Source organism: Cherax quadricarinatus, chromosome 86 (assembly GCF_038502225.1).
Source record: "Cherax quadricarinatus isolate ZL_2023a chromosome 86, ASM3850222v1, whole genome shotgun sequence".
Lineage (NCBI taxonomy): Eukaryota > Metazoa > Arthropoda > Malacostraca > Decapoda > Parastacidae > Cherax > Cherax quadricarinatus.
This window is the reverse complement of record NC_091377.1, coordinates 423,942-433,848: the sequence shown is the minus strand read 5'-3', so window position 1 is coordinate 433,848 and position 9,907 is coordinate 423,942. Positions and strand designations below refer to the sequence as shown.

Here is a 9,907-nt window from a genome sequence, read left to right as displayed (position 1 = left end):
TGTAGTGAGGGGTGGTTCTTCAGCCTGTAGTGAGGGATGGTTCCTCAGCCTGTAGTGAGGGATGGTTCCTCAGCCTGTAGTGAGGGGTGGTTCCTCAGCCTGTAGTGAGGGGTGGTTCCTCAGCCTGTAGTGAGGGGTGGTTCCTCAGCCTGTAGTGAGGGATGGTTCCTCAGCCTGTAGTGAGGGGTGGTTCCTCAGCCTGTAGTGAGGGGTGGTTCCTCAGGCTGTAGTGAGGGGTGGTACCTCAGCCTGTAGTGAGGGGTGGTTCCTCAGCCTGTAGTGAGGGATGGTTCTTCAGCCTGTAGTGAGGAATGGTTCCTCAGCCTGTAGTGAGGGATGGTTCCTCAGCCTGTAGTGAGGGGTGGTTCCTCAGCCTGTAGTGAGGGGTGGTTCCTCAGGCTGTAGTGAGGGGTGGTACCTCAGCCTGTAGTGAGGGGTGGTTCCTCAGCCTGTAGTGAGGGGTGGTTCCTCAGCCTGTAGTGAGGGGTGGTTCCTCAGCCTGTAGTGAGGGGTGGTTCCTCAGGCTGTAGTGAGGGGTGGTTCCTCAGCCTGTATCACTGCTGGCACTGACAAGTTATCTTCTCACGTTATCTTGTTAAAACTGACTGGGAGTAAGAGATAAGAACCATTTGTTGTGTTTTAGTTGGGCTGAGGGTTTAAGACGGCCTTAGTCTCATGGCTGGGTAGGTTTTATTTTGAAACCTTGTCCTATCTGGGACATTTAACCTCTGATGCGTCTGGGACATTTAAATGTCCCAGACGCGCCGAGGTTTAAATGTCCCAGACGCGCCGAGGTTTAAATGTCCCAGACACCCCGAGGTTTAAATGTCCCAGACACACCGAGGTTTAAATGCCCCAGACGCGCCGAGGTTTAAATGTCCCAAACGGGCCGAAGCTTAAACCTCGGCGCGTCTGGGACATTTAAACCTCGGCGCGTCTGGGACATTTAAGCCTCGGCGCGTCTGGGGTATTTAAACCTCGGCGCGTCTGGGGCATTTAAACCGTGGCTGGGACATTTAAATCAATTGTTCTCTCACGTCTTTAATATTGTTCTGTGCTCACAGGACTTTTAAAGACAATAATAACAGCAGAGCTGGGAAATGTACAGAGGCCGTAAACTGTCCACATAAAATAAATGCAACATTTAAATTACTGAAAAATTGAAAGTTAAGACACATGTGCAGCATCTGGGTATCTTTATTGAGAACGTTTCGCCATCCAATAGCTTTATCAATACAGATTCTAGGACATAATTAGAAGACAGTAGAACATTATACAAAACATTAGGTAATCAGTCCCTCAGAGTTGGTGTTCACAGCATCGTGGTGGAGGAGAATCTGGAGCAAAGGTCATGGTGGTCGATGCGCCCCAAACTGGCCCGGGCCTTTTCCAGGTGGTGGCCCGGCCTTGTCTCCCTGTCTAGGGAGTATCTGAGACCTAAGTCTCCCATGGGAGGAGGCACAAGTACCTCCTCATCTTTGGGACCAATTGTTCCCAGGCCTAGCCACAAGCTAGGCCTCTCTGGTTTGCCAGAAGGGAACGATCGGAGCAAAGGCAAGAAGACTGGTGGTTATATAGGCGTCAGTGGAAAGGGACGTGTAGCAGACGAGGACATAGTCACTGGTAGGTGGGATTCCCCAGTGGATGTAGGTCCTACCTAAAGGGATGGGTTAGTTGTAGCCGTGAAGAAGGTCTTGTAGACCACCATGGGTCGCATCCTGGGGTAGAGGACCAACAAGCCACAATGTAAATAAACCAGAATGGCTTTAATGGGTTATCCTGGAATACAAAACATCGCGGTGGCCCTGTGGCCTGGTGGCTACAGCTCCCGCTTCACACACGGAGGGCCCGGGTTCGATTCCCGGCGGGTGGAAACATTTCGACACGTTTCCTTACACCTGTTGTCCTGTTCACCTAGCAGCAAATAGGTACCTGGGTGTTAGTCGACTGGTGTGGGTCGCATCCTGGGGGACAAGATTAAGGACCCCAATGGAAATAAGTTAGACAGTCCTCGATGACGCACTGACTTTCTTGGGTTATCCTGGGTGGCTAACCCTCCGGGGTTAAAAATCCGAACGAAATCTTATCTTAACACCAATAACAATTTTCGCCCTCTTTCCCTTTTCTTTTTCCATCTTTTTTTCCTTCCTTCATAATTCCCTTTTCTTCCTTGTTTCTTCTCCAGAGGTGTTATCAAATTACCATACGTGCGCCTCTGGCAAGACAGTGATGGAGTGAATGATGATTATAGCGTTTTTTCTTTTTCAGGTCACACTGCCTCGGTGGGAAACGGTCGATGTGTTAAAAAATATGTATAAAATAACTACCATAGGTATTACCCCTCTAAGGAGAGAGGGAGAGAGAGAAAGGGAGAGGGAGAATGGGTGGGGCTAAAAAAATGAGATGATGGGAGAGGGACACGAGAATGGGGGTGCTTCCCCTCTCTTCCACCCCTCCCTGTACCCCACCCCTCCATCAATCGATACTCGCAAGTCTCCCCTCCCTCTCTCCCCTCCCTCTCTCCCCTCCCTCTCCCCCAACACACGACCCTTCATGTCGCCGGCCGGTGCACGCCACTAGAGTATCGTGAATAGTAAAACTGGTGTTTTGGCGAAGCTGGGGTGTTTTGGCGAAGCTGGGGTGTTTTGGCGAAGCTGGGGTGTTTTGGCGAAGCTGGGGTGTTTTGGCAAAGCTGGGGTGTTTTGGCGAAGTTGGTGTTTTTGGCGAACCTAGTGTTTATTGAAGCAGTTATAGCCCGGTGCTATAGCCTGTTGTTAGAACACGGTGTTAGAAGAACACGCCGTTACAGTCCGGTGTTCCCCTCAAGGGAGGTTCCTTGACGCTGGCGAGGGGCTCTTGATCTAGGGAATTGGATCTGTGCTCCAGTTCCCTGAATTGAGCCTGAATACCTTCCACCCCCCCCCTGCATGCGCTGTATAATCCTACGGGTTTAGCGCTCCCCATGATTATAATAATACAGTCCGGTGTTACAGCATGGTGTTACAATATTATCTACGTCGGTTTGCGTGCGGCCAACAGTAACAGCCTGGCTGATTAGGCCCTGATCGACAACGAGGCCTGGTCACGGACCGGGTCGCGGGGGCGTTGACCCCCAGAACATCCCTCAAGTATATTACAGGTATTCTCCAGGTATACTACAGATATTCTCCAGGTTTACTACAGATATTCTCCAGGTTTACTCCAGGTATACTTCAGGTATACTCCAGGTATTCTCCAGGTATACTCCAGGTATTCTCCAGGTATACTTCAGGTATTCTCCAGGTATATTTCAGGTATTCTCCAGGTATACTTCAGGTATACTGCAGGTATTCTCCAGGTATTCTCCAGGTATACTACAGGTATACTACAGGTATACTCCAGGTATACTCCAGGTCTTTGGTAGTGAACAGTTCTCTGGCGAGTCACAGAGCCTCGTCTGGGAGCCACTTCGCTCTAAATGTAAACTTTCTCTGAATTATTAGTCTCTGTGGGTTAATAATCCAGAATAACAACCCAGGATAACCCGAGAAAATCTAGAAATGTGGCATATTACCATCAGGGAGGCCTTTAGTCCTCCCCCAATATGCCACCCACTACGGACTATTGTCCAGGCTGTCCTTGATAACGGACACACTTCATAAACTATATGATAATTGTATGATAATTTGTCCCCTTTCTCTTTATATAAAGGGACTATGCATGCTCTCCGCCAATCCCTAGGTACCTTCCCCTCTTTCATACATTTATTAAATAAAAGTACCAACCACTCCAACACTATATCCCCCCCTGCTTTTAACATTTCTGTCATGATCCCATCAGTTCCAGCTGCTTTACCCCCTTTCATTCTACGTAATGCCTCACGTACCTAAGTACGTAAGTTAATATACTTAACTTAGTGAACTAGATAAAGCTGATAGGCCTAGTAATACAGTAATTGTTTCTTCCTAGGCAATACTTATGTAACACGTATATTAACATGTAACTCAATAAAATCCTGTTTATACAAGGTAGTGTAGATTTCAGTAAGGGTTGCAGTTGATTACAGTGGGATTACAATTTATAACAGTGGGATTACAATTTATAACAGTGGGATTACAATTTATAGCAGTGGGATTACAATTTATAACAGTGGGATTACAATTTATAACAGTGGGATTACAATTTATAACAGTGGGATTACAATTTATAGCAGTGGGATTACAATTTATAACAGTGGGATTACAATTTATAACAGTGGGATTACAATTTATAACAGTGGGATTACAATTTATAACAGTGGGATTACAATTTATAACAGTGGGATTACAATTTATAACAGTGGGATTACAATTTATAACAGTGGGATTACAATTTATAACAGTGGGATTACAATTTATAGCAGTGGGATTACAATTTATAACAGTGGGATTACAATTTATAACAGTGGGATTACAATTTATAACAGTGGGATTAATGAATACATTAGTGGCTTACTGCTAGGTGAACATAGTACAAAATACATCAATTTCTTTCTTTGGAAAGGTTACAGTGTGTGATTACATTTCATAATTTGATTCGTACATAGAAAGGCACTATCATGCCGGGGCATTTCGAGCAGTAAGTTTATTCAGGCATACACAAATACAGTTACATAGATTATTATACATAGCAGCATATGTGTGGAGAACCTGGGATAACCCAAAAAAGTCAAAGTGACTTATTTCCATTAGGGTGTTTGATTGTTCGTCGTCTCCGGTAACGTGATATTGTCTTCCAGAGAATGTAGATGCTGGTGTGGTGTCTTATTTCTTTTTTGATTTCGTAGGTTATCCAAGAAAAACAGAAATTGAATGCCTCGGGGATATGGTTTTAGTGATCTGATATGAGAGGAATCTTCAAGGATTAGCAAATTTGCCACGTAAGATTTTGTGTAGCAACGGCTTCCTGAGGGAGTGTTTCCGCCGCCTGGGGAAGACTAAGCCTAACTTGGTAAGAATTGATTCCTGTGATTAGGCAACTTGCTACGTGGCAGGCAGAGAGGGTCGAGTGAGGGGAGAGTGAGAGAGAGAGAGAGAGAGGGAGAGAGAGAGAGAGAGAGAGGGAGAGAGAGAGAGAGGGAGTCAGTACGCTGGACGTATAGCAAGAGAACACACCCATCCCCTCTGGCCTTCCCTCTCATACACTCGCTCCTTCCCCTCTGATACACCCGGGGAAGGTGTTGGCTCCTGGACCTCAGGTGTAGATTGCTTTCTGCCTCGAGTAGTGTGCTTCTGCAGTGGTGCAGCACTGCAATGCTGCTCTAGGATCGTCCAAGATGTCGTGAGTGGTGTGCGGTGTTTGTTATCGTTGGCAGTCTGCCCAGCACCTGGTCCCCTCACCGCCCCTCGTTCACCCCAGGTAAATCTCTAGCACCTCACATTACCTTTCTGAGCCTCACTCACATGTGCCTGTCTTTATAACCTTTGTTGTGTATGTATGGCAATAAGACACAGAGCTTGTTAATTGGGTTATCACACTTTAAAATATACATAATGTACTTTTTATGTGCAAATAACATCAGTCAGAAATTTGCTTATGTATAGGTGATTGTACACAAACACGTGCATGTGTGTGAGTGGGGGTTTGTGTGTGTGTGCGCACCTGTACTCACCTAGTTGTATCTGTATAAATAACTCACTACAACTGTGACTAGATATAAATATGTAAATAGTTCATTACCACTGTAACTTGTCCATTACCACTGTAACTTGTCCATTACCACTGTAACTTGTCCATTACCACTGTAACTTGTCCATTACCACTGTAACTTGTCCATTACCACTGTAACTTGTCCATTACCACTGTAACTTGTCCATTACCACTGTAACTTGTCCATTACCACTGTAACTTGCTCAGCTATCAAAACTTTGTGGCCCAGTCCCTGGACCCATTATGTACCTCTGTAAGTCCTTTGGCTATCGCCCACACCGTGAGTATAGGCTGCATAATAATGATATTAAACTAACTAGTTGTATATGCAGGGGTCGATTCATAGTTTTTGGCCCAGCGTTGTAGTTATCATTCAGAGTTAGTCTTTACTAATTCCTAGCCTCTAGGGAGCTTAGTCATGTTCAAACTCTAACTCGTCTTTCACCATCGCCTCGTCAAGTGCTTTCCACTCACTAGTCTTAAGATTGATATGGCATTTCCCAATGTCCCTGTGGTTCGTTTTCGTCTCTATCTGCCATCTATGTTCCATAATTTCCCTCTTCACATCTCAATCTTGTGAATAAACGGTTTAGAAAACCAACAAGTTGATAAATAAAACACTTGTGCCACATTTGAGTTTATCTTCAGCCTCTTCAAATAGCCTTAATTTTATTGGGTTATCAATGGGTTATCCTAGCGTATGAAGCCTAAATTTTGTATTTTGTAAGTCATGATTTATGTTATCTCTAATGCTCCTTCGCTCTGGGGTTATCATGTCTGGGTTATTAAGTCTATAAATAACACAAAATGGCACAATACCCTGACTTGAACAATACACAAATAACCCGCACATAGAAGAGATGAGCTTACGACGACGTTTCGGCCACAGAGTGACTTTGTAGATGGTCCAAGCCGGACCGAAACGTCGTCGTAAGCTCCTCTCTTTTTATGTGCGGGTTATTTGTGTATTATTCCTCAGGTTTCCTCGTAGTGCCTCTCCCTCACTTCCGGTATCAGTCTCGTTTCAATTCTCTGTATTTTCTTTACTTTCTCAACGTGATTGATCAAGTGGTGGATCCATATTGGCGCTGCAGACTCAGACATGGCCTGACATAGCTTGTGAATAGTTTTCTGTACGATTCTCGAGCTTCCTGAGTTTTGTGAGTTAACCTGGAAATTTTCGGGGATCAACGCCCCCGCGATCCGGTCTGTGACCAGGTCTCGCGGTGGATCAGGGCCTAATTAACCAGGATGTTACTGCTGGTCGCAAGTAAACCGAAGTACTAACTATAGCCCGGTTGGTCAGGTACTGACTTTAGGTGTCTGTCCAGTGCCTTCTTGAAGACAGCCAGGGGTCTATTGGTAAACCCTTTTATGTATGCTGGGAGGCAGTTGAACAGTCTTGGATCCCTGACGCTTACTGTGTTGTCTCTTAGGGTACACGAATTTTTTTATATGCTGACGCGTTCCTCACTCCCAGGTCTTCTCATTGTACATCGTCCTCAGTACATCACCTTCAACCATCCCAATAAGTCCTTTTTTACTAGGTAATTTATACGTGTTACGATGTAAGACAATTGTAACCACCTAAAATCGTGGTTTTGTACTTAAATCAATTTACACCTCAAGACCGTAGTCTGCATTATAACTGCTTAAGTTGCACTTTGCAATTCTCAGGATTTCATGGAGGTGAAAGTGACCTGAGTATTGCACTTTGACTTTTACTCAGGCGTCTACCTCCTTAAGTAAGTTTATTCAGGTATACACAAATACAGTTACATAGATTATCATATATAGCAGCATATGTGTGGAGAACTTAGGATTACCCAAAAAAGTCAGTGACTTATTTCCACTGGGATTCTTTATTTCCATTCCGTTTCCGTGTGCCAGCCTTGTACCTACCGTTTAGCGATGTATGACCCATTCGGGTTTAATGCGCTATGAACATCATAATCAGGGTTTCCGACGAAATTTACAGCGCGTTCAGATGATGCTGAAGCCTCGCCCTCTCATCGATTACGCTGGTCTACAGCAGACGTGTTTAAAATTACAAATTGGCTCTATTTATAAAGATTCCGGCCGGTTGCTGTTATCTTTGGCCTGTGAAGGATTTTGATCTATTCCCACAATACGTAATGGTTTAATACATAGTTTCCTATAGCCACAATTCGTACTTGTTTAGAAAATACAGTTTCCTTTAGCCAATCGATTGTAATTATGTTAGACTAGTCACCCCAAAAACAAAGTGGAATACTCTACCTTGTTCTCCGAGGCACAGTTATTTTTTAGATTTCGTAGACCAGTGTTATCTTTCTCACTAGTTTCGCATCATACGTAATCACTTTTATACCAGGATTAAATTTCATATAACACGCTTGTGGAATACAGGGAGGTACCGAGGTACCACCTGTGCTGAATGGGAACAGCATCAACAACAACCGGTAGTTTGAGTGGCGCTACCACTCGAACTACAGAAAAAAATATCTGAAGACTTTTGTATTTAATAATCAACATTGGAACTCTTGTCCTTGCAGTACTCCACTCGTCACCCTTATCTACTCTGATGCCTCTTTAATCATGTATCCTTGGTCTTGACCTCTACAGATATTCCTATATCCACTTCTCCCCCATCCTTCCCATGCTATTAATACCTGCTATTCCAGATTGTACATCAGCCTCCAGTATGGCACTGTGTCAGATACTTTCATATAGTCTTAAGCCAGAAGTAATCTACCCATCCATTTGTTTTTCATTTTTATTGCTCTCATAGAAACCTAGGAGTTTTGTCAAACAGGATTTTGGGTCTCGAAGTGGTGGGAGGCCCCAAAATGGAATTATTATTATTATTATTATTATTATTATTAAAGATTAGCCGGTATTCTCCCGGCCCGGGCCTTTTCCAAGTGGTGGCCCGGCCTTGGCTCCCTCTAGGGAATGTCTGAGACCTAAGTCTCCCATGGGAGGAGGCACAAGTACCTCCTCATCTTTGGGACCAACTGTCCCCAGGCCTAGCCACAAGCTAGGCCTCTCTGGTCTGCCATCCCCGCCCCAAGGGGGCAAATGGGAATGACAGTCTTGTGAGCTAAAGGCTCGGGCTCAGGCACCTACCCTACCCTAGAAGGGTTAGGCATGGTGTCGATCCCCAAAATGGAAATCTGACCCATTTTTATTGTGATGTCCTCTGCTAGATCTGAATAAGTTACCGTCAGTTTATGCTTATAATAATTATGTGCCTATTGGAAAGGATTGTAACAAATTTATAAAAATATTAAACCATTTTAGAGATTTCTTATTTAGGTTCGTTTTATTTGGTTGTCTCCGGTATCAATCCAGAGATGCTGGGTCAACTTACCATGGAAAAAGGTCATTGTATGCCTCTCATACAGCCCATATATAGAGTTATTCTCGACACTTGTATCAGAAGTGATCAAGGTCCCAGGACCGAAACGTCTTCTCATACGTCCTGGTGTTTTCTTAATTGTCTTTGTAAATTCACTTCACCATGGAGGTGATGTTTGTCTGGTTGGACCCATGAGCACAACATCCTCCTAACCATAAATAACATAAAAGGCAAAATACCGTGACTGGAACGATACACAAATAACCCACACATGGAAGAGAGGAGCTTACGACTACGTTTCGGTCCAACTTGGAAAATTTAGTCACAATGGTCCAAATCGGACCGAAACGTCGTCGTCAGCTCCTCTCTGCTATGTGCGGGTTAATTGTGTATCCTCCTAACCATTTTTTCCTTCTGAGTATTATTGTAATCACGGGGAAGCGCTAAACCTGTTGGATTATACAGTACCTGTAGGGGGGGGAGTATGTGGAAGGTATTCAGGCTTAATTCAGGGAACTGGAACACAGATCCAATTCCCTAGATCAGGAGCCCCTCACCAGCGTCAAGGAACCTCCCTCGAGGAGTCGTCCTGAGTACATGGGAATTTTTCCCTCTTATGATGGAGTGAATGTTGATGAAAGTGTTTCGTCGGGTCACCCTGCCTCGGTGGGAAACGGCCAATATGTTAACAAAAAATATATTGAAATCGTGACGCCAGTTATCGCTCTCCACTGCCTCCGTTAACACCGTTGAACGATTCTTAGCCTTTGGCTTGACTCATTTTCTGAATACTTTACGTGTCAGCAACTCAGTTTTAATAACCACATTAGGTAATAATCAATCTTTCTTTTGTTTGTATCAATTTATACTTCTATTATTAAGCTTTGCTTTGAGCGTTCT

The 9,907-nt window shown here is 44.4% G+C and overlaps 1 protein-coding gene across 2 annotated transcripts in view; it reads left to right on the top strand.

Moving 5' to 3' along the window:
- Positions 1 to 9,907, top strand: part of LOC128702988 (mucin-2) — an 89,224-nt gene that overhangs the window by 58,508 nt on the left and 20,809 nt on the right. The window contains exon 2 of one of the 2 annotated variants that reach the window (XM_053797500.2): positions 4,805 to 5,376. The exons of the other annotated variant lie outside the window; for it this stretch is intronic. The gene's annotated coding sequence lies outside the window, so the exon portion shown is untranslated. The remainder of the gene's footprint in view (positions 1 to 4,804; positions 5,377 to 9,907) is intronic. 2 annotated transcript variants of the gene reach the window in all.